At 48.3% G+C, this 17,950-nt stretch overlaps 1 pseudogene; it reads right to left on the reverse strand.

The window, feature by feature from the left end:
• Positions 1-9,138: 9,138 nt before the first annotated feature.
• LOC120700975 overlaps positions 9,139-17,950 on the reverse strand; it is a 33,709-nt pseudogene continuing 24,897 nt past the window's right edge.

A 17,950-nucleotide genomic window follows, 5' to 3' on the forward strand; every position in this document is an offset into this window, starting at 1 on the left:
AGCAGCCGTGAGCCAACCGTACGTATCGAAGTACACCACCACAACAACAACAACAACAAGCATCATATCGTTTGGTAACATTACTTACTGCATGTTGATAACCCCAACAGGAAGTGAGAGTGTATCACCACCAGTGGTTGGGAGTGAAACCTTATCGATCAATATTTTTCGATCGGAGGAGGATACGTGCAGGCACCTTGGATCAGATGTGGCTTTCGTTGTCCAGTCCAAGAGTTTGGGCACATTGAAGTCGCCTCTAAGCTCAATCGTCTTTAGACTGGGAATGTTTTTGATTCCAGAGATGATGGTGATGTCCTGCTGCCGATCATTATAGCCCTTCTTCATCGTCCTGCTGCTGCTGCCGCCGCCTCCTCCTCCTACGGCCCAGACGATCTTCTCCAGCTTAGGAGCTACTGAAGGTGCTGGATCTGCATCTGCGGTCTTCTTCGGCTTAGAATCTTCTAAAGCTGGAGCTGGAGTTGTTATCTTCTCCAGCTTAGGAGCTGGAGCTGCGGTCTTCTCCAGCTTAGGATCTACTGTAGCTGTAGCTGGAGTTGTTGGAGCTGCTAGAGCAGCTGAATCTGCTGCGATCTTCTCCTGCTTAGGATTAGGAGGAGCCGCAGAGAATTCCAGTCTGCTGGCGGTGAAGGCATCGCTGCCCTCGACGACGAGGATCCTGAGAGCTTTAAACTGGACGTCCTTGCCGAAGACGATGACTTGCTCGGCGAAGGCCTCGCCGACGAGCTTCAGGCAGCGCAGTCCTGGGACACTGGCAAGCCTCCTCAGAGCCTCTCCTGCACTGATCTCAGTGTCGCGTAGAGTGACGTTGGCCAGGCTCTGGGTATGGGCCCTGCTCCCGATCCACGAAGGGAGGCTGGTGATGTTCCCCTTGATGTCTAGGTTCTCGAGGACCATGCTGGACTCCGCCTGAATGGTGGGGATGTCGAGGGGCTGGGTCTGGGTGTTGGTGATGACCCAGATGGAGAGGGAGCGCAGGCATGGAGCCAGCGCGTAGAGCACCCGGCTCAGGTACTCTGCGGTCCTCTTGTTGCCATGGACGACGACGCCAAGCTTCCTCAGCTGCTGCGCCGAGCGCAGCCTGACAACCCCTTCCAGCTCGGTGCCCTCCTTGGAAATCCTGACGTGGGACAGCGTCTGCATGCTCTTCATCCAGCCAATCCTGCTTGGCATCTTGGGCGTGCGGTCGTCGTCGGGGCGGCGGCGGTCGGCGAGCAGGTGCTTTAGGTTTGGCAGGTAGATCCTCTTGGTGTCGCCGGGTGGTATGTTGGTTCCCCGGATGTCCAGCGTCTCCAGCAGCGTGAGCCGGTTGATGTACCGGCTGCACCTGCTGGCAGTGGCACTGGCAGCATCGTAGTACCTGTGGACGTCCGTGTCCCGGAGGCTCAGATACCTGAGCCACACCAGCTTGCGGAAGCTCCGGATGTGGCGCCTCTGGAGGCCCTTGCAGCCTCCCAAGTCCAGCACGTTGAGCCGGTACAGGTCAGGGAGGTCTTCCAGGAAATCCACCAGCTTGTCCATGGGGTTGTTGCCGCCGGTGCTGCTGGCATCCTCCTCCGGCGGCAGCAATAGTCCTGTTGGGGTGCAAGGGATGCAGCGGACGGCGTTCCACAAACGCAGACTCAGCGGCAAGGGATGCTGTGGAGGCGGCAGCGGCGGCGGCAAGGACGATGGAGGCCGGCCTTGGACTATCTCCCGGATCTTGAGCTGCCGCTCCAGGTGAGACGGCAGGTGGAGCAGGAAGTTCTCGCTCCTGGTGATGCTGCCGACGAAGCGTCTGACTGGCTCCTCCATGGTGCAGCTCTTGATTGTGCCGGAGTCGCTGATGCGACTGGGATGGACGAAGCCTCGGAAGACAAGCTCGCTGAAGCAGCGCTCGCCGGCTTCCTCTAGAGTACTGCTGCTGTCCTGCTCGTGCACTTGTTTCACTACAAGCCTTTCGGCGACCCATCGCCTCACCATGCTTGTCCTGCTGATCTCCTTCTCGTGGAGGAAAGCCGTCAGGTACTGCAGGCAGCTCTTCTGCTCGGTGGACAGCATGCTGTAGCAGAAGGTCATCACTTGTTCCCTATTGGCCTCATCGTGTTTCTCCGCCAGCTTCTTGTCCAGGTTCTTCAGCTCTTGCTCTTGGTTGGTCGTGTAATAAGGGGAGGCGTAGAGAGCACAAAGGAACATCCTGACTAGTGCTGCTTCTTCATCCCCCAGACGATGATCCGGCGGCGGCGGCGGTGGTTTAGTCAAGCATTTCTCCAGGATGCGACCTAGTATTTTTTTGGCATCGTCGTCGTCGTCGCCGCCGCCTTCAGGAGCTTTTTTGTCGTCGTCCTTGGCTTTAGATCGTCGAAATGCATGATGATCAGGAAACAGGTCAATGGCTCTGCTGCTAATGTATTGTTGTTGTAGTACTTGTGCTTCCAGTTCACGTCGAAAATCATCCCTCCTCTTCTCTTCGTCTTGGGCACCGGCAGCCGCAGCAGGTGACTTGACCACCGGCGGCTTCTTGTTGGCCTCCGGAACGCTGACGCCGTAGCGCTCCCGCCTCTGGCCAACCTCGCGCACGCGGAGCTTGAGCTCAGCGAGCTGGTTGCCGAGCTTGTGGAGCTCGCAGTACTTGCAGGGGTGGCGGAGGAGGAAGCGTATCGTGTTGATGTACAGGAATCCGGGGTCGCCGCCGCCGGGCAGGTACGGGAGGATGTCGCGCACGTAGCGCTCCACGCAGTCCTCGGAGATGTAGGCGATCTCCCGCACCTGCTTCATCCAGGCGCGGACCTGGTCGTCGTGCTCGTCCTCGATCTTGGTCAGGTGCGTCAGGAACCCGTTCATGCTGTCCATCTCGTCCTTGATGAACTGCATGTTGCCTGGCACGCCGCCCATAAGCTTCGCCTCATCCTTGATCGCCGTTGACAGGAGGCCCAGCAGGGCGTCCACGGCGCCTTGGGTCTGGGCGGCCATTATTGCGTGCCGTGCTGCTACCTCGACCAGGCACAAGCTCTGCTCTTTAATTTACAGTGATGATTGGTGCAATTGGATTAGTATGTAGTAGTAGATGATCGAAGCTGAGGAGCTAGATAGATGGAGGCGATGTGGGAGCTATGCATCATGCAGCATTATGCGTACTCTATTTATATTGCTGCAGCACCAGCGCACCTCCTGCACCCATCCATATAAAAGGACAAGGAATCGGTCCAATTTGGATAGCCTAGCCCTAGCGGCACGGCAAAGAGTCGAATACTTTACCCTTTTCTCTTCTCTTCTCTGGGCAAGGAATTGCGAATTGGATCTTTGGTTGCCCCCTTCTTTTATTTGCCAACGAATATATACTCCAGTTGAGAATCACTCGTTGCCTCCGTATGGTGTCAACCTTTTTTTTCAAGCTTGTCTTCGGCTTATTTGATTCAGTTAATTAATTGACATTATTGTTTTAAACCTTGATTTAGTCTTGACTAAATTCATAAATCCATCACATCCAACCCATACATTATTACTTTATTATTATATATGTAGCATTGTGTGTGCAAATTAAACGTCTAGGGCGCATATGTCAATCCTACCTTCTACCATACATCATTTGCATCCATCCATCCATTTTTCTACATACTACATGTACCATGATGCACACGAGAATAAAGGAGAGTGTACTCGCTGGTAGAGCTAAGAGGGTTGGTGGGCCAAGAAAGACTTGTAAGCATTTATATATGGATCTATTTGAGATATTCATGTAATGATCATACACAATACAGAAGGTATTATATTTGTTAAAGAGGTTCAGCCGAATCATACATCCTCACGTGGTATTACTTTACTATGGGTGATCCCGTGTAAGTAAACGGGCATCTTTGTGGCCCATTCCCAAAATCAAGCCATCTAGTTTTCTTGCCAATTATAATAGGGACCTCATTTTTTATGACCCCTAGACTAGATAAACCAATTCAAGCTCTATCCTAACCCTAGTATTGCAATGTAATAAGTCCATGTAACCATATTGTACCTAGTTTTAGCAATAGAATTTGGTCATAGCAAACATTTGACAGCTCTAGCTAGGTTGTAACTTGTAAGAAAGGGAAGCCTTTCCCCTCTTGGCAAGAATGAAGAAAGAAATAATGTATGTAATATTTGTAGAAAAAAATATATGTATATGTTTTTTAAGACTAGTTTTGTGCCCGTGCATTGCTACGGGTAACAAACAATTGTCCCTGATGTTCTAATAGCAATTGGCGGAATACTGAATAAATAGGCATGCAAATATTATGCACTTATTTCACTTGTGGCATGTAGAAAGCCTAGCCTAAGCAAGGGCGGAAGTTGTGACATGAAGCACCCATACATAGACATTCTCCATTCACATACAAATATTAAGAGAGGAAGCATTTCCTTTCCCATTGCATTCGCTATACATCTCGGATCAAATATCCACCAATATCATATCATGTAAAAAACATTCACTCGGAAGGCAAAAATCTACATAATATATGATGCTAATAGCAACCGAGGCAATGGAGCTCAACAAATTACACAACAGCCTCATCAAAGTTCATATAGAGATAATCGACATTTGGATGACCAGCCTTTTCTAAAGCACATGTTTGTATCAGATCATAAGGAAAACACATAGTATAAGTACACATACATACGGAAAGGATACCGAGGACACAACTATCCACCATAACACACACAATGCTTGGAAACAAAGAAAAACCCATCCAAGTTCTTGAGTGCCTGTATTTGTCATCGTTGGTCTCCATCGACAAAGCAAACGCTAGATGAACAAGATGACCACGGACTGCCCGAGCAAATCGAGGAAATGCTCCATCACACGGTGACTTTGGAAGGAGCTGCAACATCATACTCTTTTTGGAAACCAGAATTGAAGAACTAAGAAATGCTTACTCATTTGGGTTAGGAAGAAATACAAATAATAGCAATGATCCCAAACTGGAAATGATCATACCAAGTCTTTTGCACAGCAAGTCAGATAATAAATTATTTCCTAATTTGTATGCTGAATAACCTATTAATCCTATATTGAAAAAACTTATGTTTTTGTGCACCATTGACTATTTCAGAGTAACTTATCAAGCAAGGAACGTTATCGATGAGGCTAGGCAGCTGCTACTTAGCAGTGTATTCCCCTGGTACATGAATGCAACATCACTGTTTGTTGTAACTCTTAGCTTGCTCGGCGAGCTTGGACAGGAGAGTTCTGCTGATGCCATATTATAGTTCAGTTTTCAAAACTTGCAGCATGATGCATCTGCAAGGTTGTGAGAATCAGTGAGCTAACTTTAACGCAAGATTAACATACATCAATATATAGGACAACAATTGCATTAGTTTACGGCACCAACAGCAATTAGGACACTGAACAGTATTTTGAATTATTACATTATATAGCAATTGGCCCTGTGTTGCTACGGGGCAAATAATATTTTTCTAAAAAACGAAATGCAAATAAAGTGACATAGTTTTATGAGACAATCTATGCCACTTTATTTGCATTTCGTTTTTTTAATTAAGTGACATAGTTTTATGAGAAAATCTAACACATAAAACTACCTTAAAGAACAGTATTTAGAAATTCACTGTGTTCGGATTCACCAAAATTTTGTTTGTAAATTCTATACTTGCTTATGTTCAATTAGAACTTTACAGTTTGAAAACAAACATTTACAAACCTACGTATCTCAAGAATGCATTTGACCTCATCAGTCAGTCGCACAAGCATTGAGCCAAACGCTTTCTTGGTCCTCGTTACTACTAATATTTGACCTCATTAGTCACTCGCACAAGCTTTGTGCCAAATCCTAAAAAATGACACTCCCAAACAACTATAAGCAAGTAGTGTAGCTGGTTGCCTCGCTCAAAGAATGAGGGATTTTGTGTGTGGCCGATTGGAGGCAACAACTTCGATCTCATGAGGTCACGGCCAGTGTCAAAGGAAGCACCAGGCAGTAACACTCTGGGAAACTCAACTGGTTTTAGTCTTGCATATCTCTCCATATTGGTCGCTGCCATTTTAGTGGAAGGAAAAGGAGGGTGGTGGAAAACTACACCTGCAAAGAAAGAGCTCGATTGGGGGTTCTTGCCATGCTTGTGCCGTCCAACGAAAGGGTTGAAGCACGTTCGCATCCAGGGATGCATGCAACTGGCCTAATCAACATATGGATCGCACTGCAAAAGAGTGTTAACTGTTGTTATTCTACCAGGCTCAGCCTGAAAGTTCTGTGATTGTGATAATTCATCAAATTCATGTGTGATGTGCCATGGATACAACATGAGAGTAATTATCCTTGACCCCTCAAGACGAAATATGAGGCATATCTACCATGTTAGGACAAATAATACGATGGTCAGCTTATAGTATCACCTTATTTAAGTAGAAAAAAAGTTAACGCAGTTCAAATTTACGCTATAATTTTTAAGGTCTTTCTGTGGATCTCTGTCAGGTCTTTCTGTTGCAGAGATAACAAAGAAAAATTCTTCAAAATAGTAAAGGTTGCAGGTAGAGAATACAGAGAGAGCCTAATTGTAATGTAGAAAGTTGAAGTAGAAAATCGAGTAGGGCTATGCCAAAGGGCCCAACCAAAGCCAAACCATTTATTATCCTAGAGTGCAGAACTGCAGTTCATGACCCAAATACAACAAAAACCAGGGATCCGTGACCTAAGCATAAATTGTCACATCGGATTAAGAGAACATCACATATACGGTGAGAAACAGTTCATCACCTTGATCCTGGATGATTGATGCACTCAAACACACAACCACAGACGTCGGGGAGGGCTAGCTTGCTGGCAGTTGTCACTTCTGGCATATGCTTGTAGTTCTAGAAGAAGTGTACTGCACCAATGATGAAAGAACTCAAGAAATGCATCAGAGAGTCAGACCAATAAATAAACCCAAGAATTACAATATTTCTTTCAGTTTCTCCACTCTTTTCTATTCTTGGAACTCTTCCTCTTCTCCTGGATCTATGCATGAAATTTCTCTACATATATGCAACAATTTATCATATGATATAGTGGATAAAAGAACTGCACACATTTTTGTCAATTCCCTAGCAAGCTCCTGCCATTTTCAAAAGACTCAAAGATGAGAACATGAAATAAAATACATATCCACTCTTAAATCTTAATTTATTCTGGATATTGTTCCACAAGCATAAATAGTTGAAATCAGGACAATGATAATAGATATACACCATCTCTGCCAAAATATGAGCTAGGAAGGGAGGGGCTTGGAAAGTTGGATGTTTCTATGCTTTACTAATTTGGGCCTAGGCTGGTCTTTATGCACAATATTTCCAGTTAATGCACATTGCATACCAGGTTGTTTCTTAAATAATTGAAGCGAGCATACTTAGTTGGTGGGAACGTCAAACAAATTTTTTGATGGATTACAACACCAGAGCACAATGTGCTATCGACATCAACATCCTATATTAGCATTCAATTCAAGCATATGGACCAACCGTGATTTCTACTTATTTACAACAATTAATAAAAGACATAAGACTTGAGCAATTGAACAATATTCGAGCTGTAATGTAGTGGGTGAACTAAGGTTTTAAATAGCCGGCTATAGCTTCTCCTATAGACCGCTATAGCTTCTAGAAAGGACGGCCGCTATGGTATTTACCCCGCTAAAGCCGGTTATAGCCCGCTAAATTCCAGCTATAGCTCGCTAAACACTGTAACGGCAGCTTGAAAGTGATCGGGTGCTCTAACCTAAGAGGGGGAGGGGGTGAATTAGGTACTAATTAAAAACTTGACCTATGGCTCCAACTAGTTTGCACAAAACTTAAACTAATTCAAGATATCTAGATGTGCAACTAGGTTGTTCTAGTGTGGAACCCCTATCCCAAAAGAGTTATGTACCCTATAGCCTTTCCTAACAAGAAACTATTCTATGAAAGTAAAGGCACAAAGGTTGCAAGTATTAAATGCGGAATCTTAAAGAGCGGGATAGGAGATAGCAAACTCTTGACTCGGGTGTTTATCCCGTGGTTCGGTTAGCCATAAAGGCACACCTACATCCATGTTGTTGTAGCACTCACTAAGAGTATTGCTACTCGGCCACCAAGTCTTTTCCGTGAACACAATCACAGTCACCTTGCCCCCGGGTTCCACTAAGGAGCTTCTCCACAAAGGATGGGGGTCTCCACGTCCCCCACACAAAGATGTCGTCGCCGCTCCACACCAAGTCGGAGGGTCGATGACGTTGCCGGCGAGCTTCGCAGCTCCAAGGAGGCCGGCGCACCAAGCTCTTGTTTGGTTCACTAGAGAACCACAGCACAAAGGCTCAAGGCCTTGCAATCTCACTCACTAAGAGCTATTCTAGCACTCACACTTTACAAGCTAGTGCTAAAAGCTAAGGATATGATCTTGATGCTCTTGTATGGCTTGGAGATGTTCTTGGGTGTGTGTGGGATGTTTAGCAACTCCAGCGAACTTCAAATGGCCGGGGTGAGGTGTATATATAGGCCACCAAGTCTTGTAGCTGTTGCTCCATCAGATGAACCGATGCCTCTAGCTGGGGTAGCGTCGGTTCATCCGGTCACTCATAACCCGAAGTAGCAGTTGAACTCCTGACAGCTGACGTCATTACACCGATAGAATGCATCGATGCTTCACCAGTTCAACCTGTGCTGAAGACTTGGCTCTTGCGCGACTTGCACCGTCTCTGGAACACAGTACGCCCAATGCACCGATGCCCCTTTTTGAACCATCGGTTCATCCGGTACCTATAAGCTGACTTGGCTTCGATTCCCTTCTGCACCAAAATACCATGGCGTCGGTTCTTCCGGTGCTACCGACCGAAGAGGTTTCAGGGCGCTGCCCTGAGACCCCCGTAGGGGCGGCCCTTCGGGCCTAACTTTGCCTATCTTCTCTTTGTCATCACTTGAACCTAAAAGCCTTAGAATGATCATCTTAACAATCATATTAGTCCAAGTGTTGTGTGTGTCATCAATTGCCAAAACAATATATTGAAATATGGCATGAGAGGCCATTTTCTCTACACAGCTCTGCCGCTAAACGTCTTAGCCGACGATTTAAAATCTTGGGGTGAACAGAATAGAAGTCTACCATCTTGGAGAGCCTCTTCTTGCGCTTGGTGTTCTTCTTAGCGAGCATGTGCTGCTTCCCAGTGCACCGGCCGCTTGGTGTTCTTCTCAGCGAGCATGTGCTGCTTCCCAGTGCACCGGCACACGATCTTGCCCCTCCCCATCACCAGGAACCACTTGTCCAACGCCTTCCCGACACACAGACCGAACAAGACCGAATCAGCAAAGGTACCGAACAATCCAATGACTCACAGGAACCGAGGAGGAGCTAGCAAGAAAGAACCTTATGCATCTTCATCTTGTACCCCTTCTTCGCCGCCGCGACGACCGCGAACGAGGTGAAGGTGGCCGGCTTGCGGAGGAGCGGCGACGCAACGGGACGGTGGTGGCGGCTAGCGGCGTGTCGTGGGGAGCTTCCTGGCTCCGGCACAGCGGTAGACAGCGAGGGGCGCGGGGCAAGAGAGGGAGAGGGACAACGCCATGGCTTCTCCGTGCGAGTGATTCCGCTTCCGCTTTGCCTCAGATTTCGAATTGGATGGCGGAGCCCCGCGCTACCGGCTCGGCGAAGTCCCGCAGCATCGTGTCGGAGCCGGGCGGAGGAGCTAGAGGGGCGCCGCCGGATGGGGAGCCCCGTGGTGTCGGGTGGGAGCCGGGCGGAGGAGCTGGAGGGGCGGGCGCCAGACGGGGAGCCCCGCGCCACCGGCTCGGCGGAGTCCCGCGGCGTCGGGTCAGAGCCGGCGTCGAACTACGGGAGGCGACCTGGATGGGGAGGCGCAGCGGCGCGAAGAAGGGTGATGGAGGCAGGGAAGGGAGGAGAGTGGCAGGAGGCGTTGGCCCGCGGAGCCCGGCGAGCGGGGGAGAAGGTGGATGCGCGCGATGGAGGTCGCGGTGTCAGGTCAGAGCGGCAGGAGACAGGGTCGCGTGGAGGCGCGGAGATAGGCAGGGAGGTGCGCGTTGGAGGCAGGGAAGTTGTCGCGAATGTGGGAGGCGAAGGCCGGTTTGCAGGGTAGAAGGAAGTGGCCGGCGAGGATGGGGAGTCGGGGGAGCGGTTAGAGAGGCAGACACATTAGCGGAGCGGACCCATGGAAGGTGTTGACGACGCGGGAGGGAGGCAGAACGAAACGGCGGACACATGGACCGCCTGAACATGAGTTATGTTCTTTTCAAGTAGTGTAGAGATTGCAGGGTATTGTTATCATTCCTATTTGGTAACCACCAAAAAATGGGGAAAAAATATGGTAGCACCCAACCATAAAAAATGGCCAGTTAAGCTTTAACCGATTATATCTGCTGTAGATGAGTGTGTTGTAGGAACCACCAGCCCCATTGCTATTAGAAACTGCCACCGTATCGATCATCACTTCCTCTTCCTCCACTAGTTGATGGTGGCTCACTCTACCTCGCCCTTTATCGAAAATAGCCTTCTAATTAAAAGATAATATACCACTAAGAATGACCCCACACGAGGGAATAAGTGATTGTCTAACTGCGCTAAGAATAGCCTCACCAGATAGTCTGGTGACGAGGCATTTGCACTCGTCGAACAATCCAAAGGTCCGGAGCTAACTTGGCTTTAGAAGGAAAAGAAGCAATCACGGTGGATTTCACCAATGGTATAATCTCTACCCCTATTAAAAACATAAGATATAGGTGTATCTATCTCTTTATCGTTCTGGTAAGCCCAAGGTTTTAAATAGCCGGCTATAGTTGTTTCAGAGGAATTCATCTCTCAGAAAGGCGGCTCGCAAGTGGCCTACTTTCCCAAGGTGGCCGGTGCGAGGTGCGTGTCGACGCCTAAGGTTTCCCAAAGCTTTACCCCAAACGCCCACCAAGTGCTCTTACTTGAAGCTCCTCCTCTTAGTGGCCGCGCAACGACTCCCATGGTACTCGCCATCGATCCTATTCCACATCATGTTGTCGCTAGAATTTTTCCCTCCGCCATACTGTCACCTCACTGGGGTAATCAACCAACTAGCTAAAACACGCTACCTCAACGTATCCGCAAGATATAGACTAATCACCACGAATACATCTAATCTCACTATGAACATATGGATGCATCACATATGAGAAAGAAAGCATGCATTGAAGTTGACCAAAGTCGAGACAACTAGAATAAAGAGTAGATTGATATCACCATCGTGTGTGTACATACCCCGACGAATGTTGGGGATGACTCCCAAACTCCACCATGGCACAACCTCGCAGTGAGGCCATGGCGGCTATGGGTGGCCTAAGCCATCTCCTAGGTACCCTCGAAGGCTCGCAGTGGCCGTCAGCCTCCTCCGGTCTTGGCCCTAGGTTTTTGTCGAGTTCTGGGTGGATGGATCCCCCGAGTTGAATAAGGTGCGAGCTATTTATAAGCCGAGGAAGCCACCGGTCGAAGGGGAGGCCGAACCGCCTCGGAAATGGGCTAGGCCGGCAGGCTTCATGGGCCTAGGCCGGCCGGCCTACCCTCTTTCGGGCCCGCCTCAGTCTCACCTTTCACGTGTAGACTCCTCGCCTCTTCAAGAGTTTATGTCCATCACGATTGCACCCCTTTGGATGTCGTTATCTTGGAGATATCTTCGAGGAAAGAATAGGATAGGGAATCCTTCCTTAAATCTTCGTTTGCTTAGCTTAATCCCGAAGTATCTTGATCTCATCTTTGTGGGCTTGGTCCATTTGGGCTCTCTTGGAGGATATATGTGCATGAATGGGCTTCGAATCAACATGGGCTTTGGTCCTTCCTTTGGGCTTTGGCCTTCGTCTTTCTCCGTGTTAGCGCTCGATCACGGGCCTCGTCATTTCATGCTCCAAAATAGGCCAAAAACCTGCAAAAATGAAGTTCCTCCAAAATATATGTGCAAATGTGAAAATGACCAATAATTAGGCCTGGGTTAGGACGGTTAGTGATTTTGATATTAAATTCATGCCATTATCAAGGATAAACAAGGGATAAAATGGGTACTTAAGGAGCGCCAAAAGACAACAATTTGAAGAGAGGAAGAGGGCGTCCAAAGCTGACATGGGAAGAGTCAATAAAAAGGACTTGAAGGAATGGGATATCCCAAAGGAGTTATGTTTGGATAGGTGTGCTTGGAAAGAAGCTATCCATCTGCCTGAACCATGATTATGCCTTTTCTCTCTTAGTTTTCTTAAAAGCTTTTCCTTTTCCCCCTTCTCTTGCTTTCCTTTTTTTGTCTTTTTTAGTTGGGTTTTAACTCTAGCCTACCCCAACTTGATTGGGACTGAAAGGCTATGTTGTTGTTGTTGTAGTAAGAGCAGGCTCACCTGCAGGTTGTGCAACCTTGTGCTTATTTGCTGCCTGTGAAACCGAGGCAACACCCTTTTGCTTGTTGGGGTTGGTCCCCTCATAAGGTGCAGCAGAGCCAACCTATGGAGCTCGTTGGCCACCTGAGCTCCCATTGCTCTGATTGCTGCTCGCCTGCTCCGAGAACGTGCATCAAAATTACCATCTCGATGGCCAACTCCCCTCCCACGTCCCCCTTCCATGGCCCTGTTGCCATGGATGTTTGCCTCCGTCACGAGAGAATCTGAGTTGTTCACCGTGGTTGCGCCCTTAACCAGCTCTTCCGCTGTCACCATCAGATCCGCCAGCCGCCACCATACAGCCTGCCTAACTACCTCGGCGTAGGTACAACTGCGGTGAAGAGTAGGGTTTCGTTTTAGCTAACAACACAATGGCGCAAGTCCTTGATTGCGACTTGACCGCTTAGATTGGCCCACCATAGGAATCGGTCCAGGATTTGGCCATTGGAGAATGTGTTCGAAATTTGAACTTGACGCTGCAAAACTAGCTCTGATTGGTGAATCGTCAAGTTCGACGGAGACGAGGAAATGGAGCGGCGCCATGATTCATCTAGCTTTGGCTGCAAGATGTCTCCTATAGTTCTCATCGGCGAACATCGAGGACGCGGCAGAGCACCTTTCCACCTTTTCCTTTTATTCCCTTTTGGGCTGTTTGGATTGGGATAGTAATATGGAAATATAGAGTGGGATAGGGAAATATAAGATGGGATAACTTTTATACCGTGTTTGGATTGTTGGATGAGAAAATGAATGTGGGTATTAATGGAGTGGGACAGTGAAAAGATGAGAGTGAGATAGGACTACCCCAATCCCTATCCCACCCATTGCCAAACGGCCCTATTACAGTGACGATGGTTCATGAATTGTGCTTTGTGCTGATGAGAATGATGTGAGATCTGGATCGCGGCAGGAACACATTCGTTGTACCTGCAACCACCACTGGACTCACCTAAGGATTATCCCCCACAATTTCAATGTCTTCATCGACCTTCTACTTCGAATCTGCTGCAGATGGAGCCCAGAATTTGCCGTCGACTTGCCCTAGCGTTGCCCCCACGGTGAATTTTTGTGGTTTCGGATCTGCCTGAAGTAACTCGTCAATCGTAGACGAAATGGTCTTTTCGCGCCGCAGCCACATCCACCGGAGACTCTCCTTCCTCCTGCAAAACTAGAGACTTACACTTACGGAATACCATGCGAATCGCCGGAGCAAGTATGCCATGGCGGCGGCGCATGGTGCATCCCCTTTGTCACAGTTGTGACAAAAGGTTGATCTGATCTCAGCGGAATCGCGTTGCCAGCGGACGCTCTCTGATCTAGTCTTTGCCTCTCTGGCTCTCCGCTGCTGGACTGGCCAGAGCTCAGCGAGAGCTGATGCCCACTGCTGGCTGCATGCCCGACCGTCTAATCATGGCCGCCGGATGCATGCCGATGGCGAGCGAGCGAGCGGACGCGGTACGGGAGACCGAGATGTACTGCAACACCGGCAAGCTGATGGCCGCAGAGGGCGCCACGTCTCTGTCGCGGTCGCTCTCCCTAAGCAGGGTGGCATCAGATGACTAGCGATGGTCAGCCAGTCAGCCATAATGCTTGGAAGGACTAATGAGTTCATCTTTGTACTTTCATAACTGGACTTTATTATTGCATCAACAGCGACTGAAGAGGTGAAAGCGATCGGGTGCTCTGGCCTAAGACGGGGAGGGGGTGAATTAGGCACTCTAAAAACCTTAACTTATGGCTCCAACTAGTTTGCACAAAACTTAAAGTAAAACAAGCTATCTAGATGTGCAACTACGGTTCACCTTAGTGTAAAACCCTCATCCCAAAAGAGTTTTGCAACCTTGTTGTCAGCCGAAACCCACCGGCGAGCAGCGACGGGCAACGCGAAGAGCCGGGAGGTTGCTGGGGCGCTGGCAGGCACTGCTCCCTCGTCGACGGCCCGCAATTCCGTCATGCGCCGGAGGTTTTGTGGAAAACCGGGCGTGCCACCTGACCTATACCCGATCAGGAGGGTGTAGACGTGCTCCGAACAGTTTCCTGCATACAAAGACATGTGTAAACGTAAGTCCGAGCCATGGTCGGCTCCCCGGGACGACTCTTGCATCGGCTTTAAAGAGCCGATCGAGTCCCGGTGTCAGATTGGATCTGTAACCATCCAGATGTCGATGAATAAAGCGAATAATTGTAAAGCTGCTTCAATTAAATCTAGCTAATCTAATCCACGATGGTAAAAGCTTCACTGCCAGATCGGAACAGCCTACATGTGACTAGGCCTAATGAACGTAATAGACAACTAGACCGTAACCCAAAACAGAGGCCTAAGAACTAGCAAGAGCCGATTCCCAGAACATTCCCTATCAAGGTCAAGATAAAGCATCTACTACACCACCGGATCGTCCAATCCATTTGCAAGGCCTAACCTAGCAGATATTACGCCAACTCCTAAGATAAGAGCAAACCATAACAGATCAGATCTACTAAACATAAAAGAAGCAGAGTGTTGCTTCTGTGCGACTAATTCTATGCGACAAGAACTAGCATAAGATTGAAATGTGACAGCACAGAAACAACGTGATATTCGTAGATGATAAGCAATGAGGCATAATAGATCTACAAAAAACCATGCTACGAACATCAGGATAACTAGTATTACTCGCCATCAAAAACGCTTCAGTACGAGTAATACCAAGGTAAGAGCAAGAACTACGCTGCCCTGACCGCAGGAAGCGATCAGGGCAGCATGGCACTTACTTGGATGAAACCCTAGGATTAGGGGTGGCGATGCGCTAAGAGTTGTTGTTGTGAGACGTGATGACGCTCTCCTTCGTGAATAACAAAGGATACATATTTATAGTCCGGAGACTTGGGAAACAATCTAAACTAATCTTGTCCCGATTGGACTCTATCTCTAACCTTAAACTAAATCTAAGGATACACGGCCAATGTGGCCCATATGCTCATGCAGGAGCCGATTTACAAGCCTTCCTCAATCTTCTGCTTTAAGCCCATCTTGCTTTCGGCCCATAAATTAACCCTGTTAATTTATGGCGATAACACATGCCCCCCTGGTTTTGGCAATGATAATTCCAAAACCAATCCATCGCTTTATCTTCCCGTTAATGCTCATTAACCACTCTGCAACTACCAAAGAAGATGCAATGTCTCTGCAACTGGCTCCTCGTAGAATGTGAAACTGCCGATCCATCTTCTACCTTTTCACTATTTAACCTCCCTCTGCATCGGCTCTTCTTCACAGCAAAATTCCATCTTCTTCCCAAAGCCAGTAGCACAGAAATCATCCCAATCCTCCAGCAGCCATGGTCATCTCTTCTTCCTCCGGCTCCAACTCATTCGGAGACTCTTCTTCTTCTTCCTCTTCTCCTTCTTCTTCTTCCTCCCTCTCGGCCTCCTCCAGCGACTCTATCCCAGAGAGCCGAGAAACGACCCCCGAGTGGGACCCAACAGCGGCCTACGAGGCACTGGCTCCTCTGCACTGGGACGCAGAGGAGTTCGACTTCGGGGTCGCCTCCGAGGAGGACGAGCCCACAACTGAAGGAGAAGACCTCCGGCTCCTGTTCCAAGAGGAGTCGGAGAAGGACGAGGAAGAAGACCCCTCGTCGGACGGAGTCGACTCTTCCTCGGAAGAGGAGATCAACTCCTCCTCCGATGACGATGAGCCGATGGGCGGAAAGCCCTTTTGGTTCCTCGGGTCCTCCGAGGCGGACAGCGAGGAGGAGATCAGCGGCGACGACGACGGCTGGAGCGACTCCGGGTCTGAAGGCAGCAGCAGCGCCTTCACCAGCGACGACGACGACGACGGCAGCGACGACGACAGCAGCGGGGATATGCCGGCCCGAAGCCCCAAGCGTCGTAGGTACTAGGTACCTACAAACAGTAGTAGTAGTATCGTAGGAGTAGGATCAAAAAGCCGAAGGATTGATTCCTTTGTAAAATCGGCTTTCCTTGTAATGAACTTTCCTTTTAATGAAATCGAGTTTCCCCAATTTCGTGTCTTTGTTTACCTTCCAAAAAGCCGATGGCAATGCATCAGGCTCCCATAAATATCCAAGAGCCGACGAAATTCAAACTAGAAGCAATCCGCGGAAGAATAATACTTCCAGTCTGAACCGAACTCGACGAACCCTCAAATTCGAGTGCAATTCGAAAACCAACCTCTACAAATCCGAGCAAGAACTCTTCAAGTAGCCAAAATTCGAATTAGAGCCCACAGCAAACAAACCCTAAGTCGACAGATCTGTACCATGGTAGATTCTGCAACTCGGACGACAAGCTCTGCAACCGATGATACAGCAATCTGCGGCCTGAAGGTAATATTCGGCCCAAACCTTTTAATTTTCTTCAGCTTACCAAGTTTCTGAAACTGAAACTCTGAAACATGACACCATACGCATATTTCTGAACTTCTGAACTTCAGGTGTCAGACATCCTTTTACCGCATCCCTCTAATCCAAAATCTTTCTGTCTTGGCCCACAAACCCATGAAAACCCCATAGATTTGATCTCTTGTGAAGCAAATAGGATTCCTTTTGTGAGTCAAAACATCGATTTGAACCTCTGGGCTGACTTCTTAAGAGCCTGGCCTAATCCACCTGAGAGCTGGATTACATGGTACAGCAGAGTAGCAAAAGCTCACATGCCCTTATGGCAGGATTTGAACATAGCCGATGCACTTAGTCTATCACTGTCACCCCTTGACAAAGATGAAAATCTTCTGAAAACCATCGGCTATTTCTGGTCTGATGCTCTGAATTGTTTCCTCTTTGGTCATGGACCCATGACCCCTACTCTGCTAGATGTTACCATGATCACTGGACTAGACATTAGCTCTCCTAATCCTACTGCTCACAAAATGGCAGAAGTCCCCTTCAAGGTTTCTTCCAAGGTTAACTGCACAAACTGGGGTACTTACATGAGTCAGCACATGAAAACAAAAGGTCCAGTGACTGAGAAGGAACACACAGCCTTCTTAAATCTTTGGCTAGAGCACTTCATCTTCTGTGGCCCTTCTTTAGCTCCAACTAAGAACTATCTCCCTTTGGCCTATCACTTGGCCCATGGTAATCACACCGGCCTAGGCAAACTCTTCCTCGGAGAAACATACAGATATCTCCATCTGATGACATCTAACTTGCTCAACCATAAGAAACTAAGAACCGGAGGCCCTTGGTGGTTTATTCAATTGTGGGCACAACTGTACTTCCAACATCATATTCCCAACTTCCAACGCCTAACCAAAAACTCCTTTCCTGATGAGAATGGTAAACAAATTAGATGTACTAGTTATGGCCAAGCTTTGTTCAGTCTCCCTGGCAGTAAACTGAATTCAGCAGATGCAGCAAACTGGTTCAAAGTCTTCTACAAAGGACTAGATAATCCCCTATATTTCCCATTTACTGAATCTGAATTTTTTGAGAACCCAACTGCCTTCAGACTAGATAGCTTTGCAGATGATGACAACACTCGGCATTTGTATTCTTTGATGATTCGACCTAGCTTCCTTCCTGTCGGCATCAGCACCTCTAATAGAATTATCAAGCC

Source organism: Panicum virgatum, chromosome 3K, assembly GCF_016808335.1.
Source record: "Panicum virgatum strain AP13 chromosome 3K, P.virgatum_v5, whole genome shotgun sequence".
NCBI lineage: Eukaryota > Viridiplantae > Streptophyta > Magnoliopsida > Poales > Poaceae > Panicum > Panicum virgatum.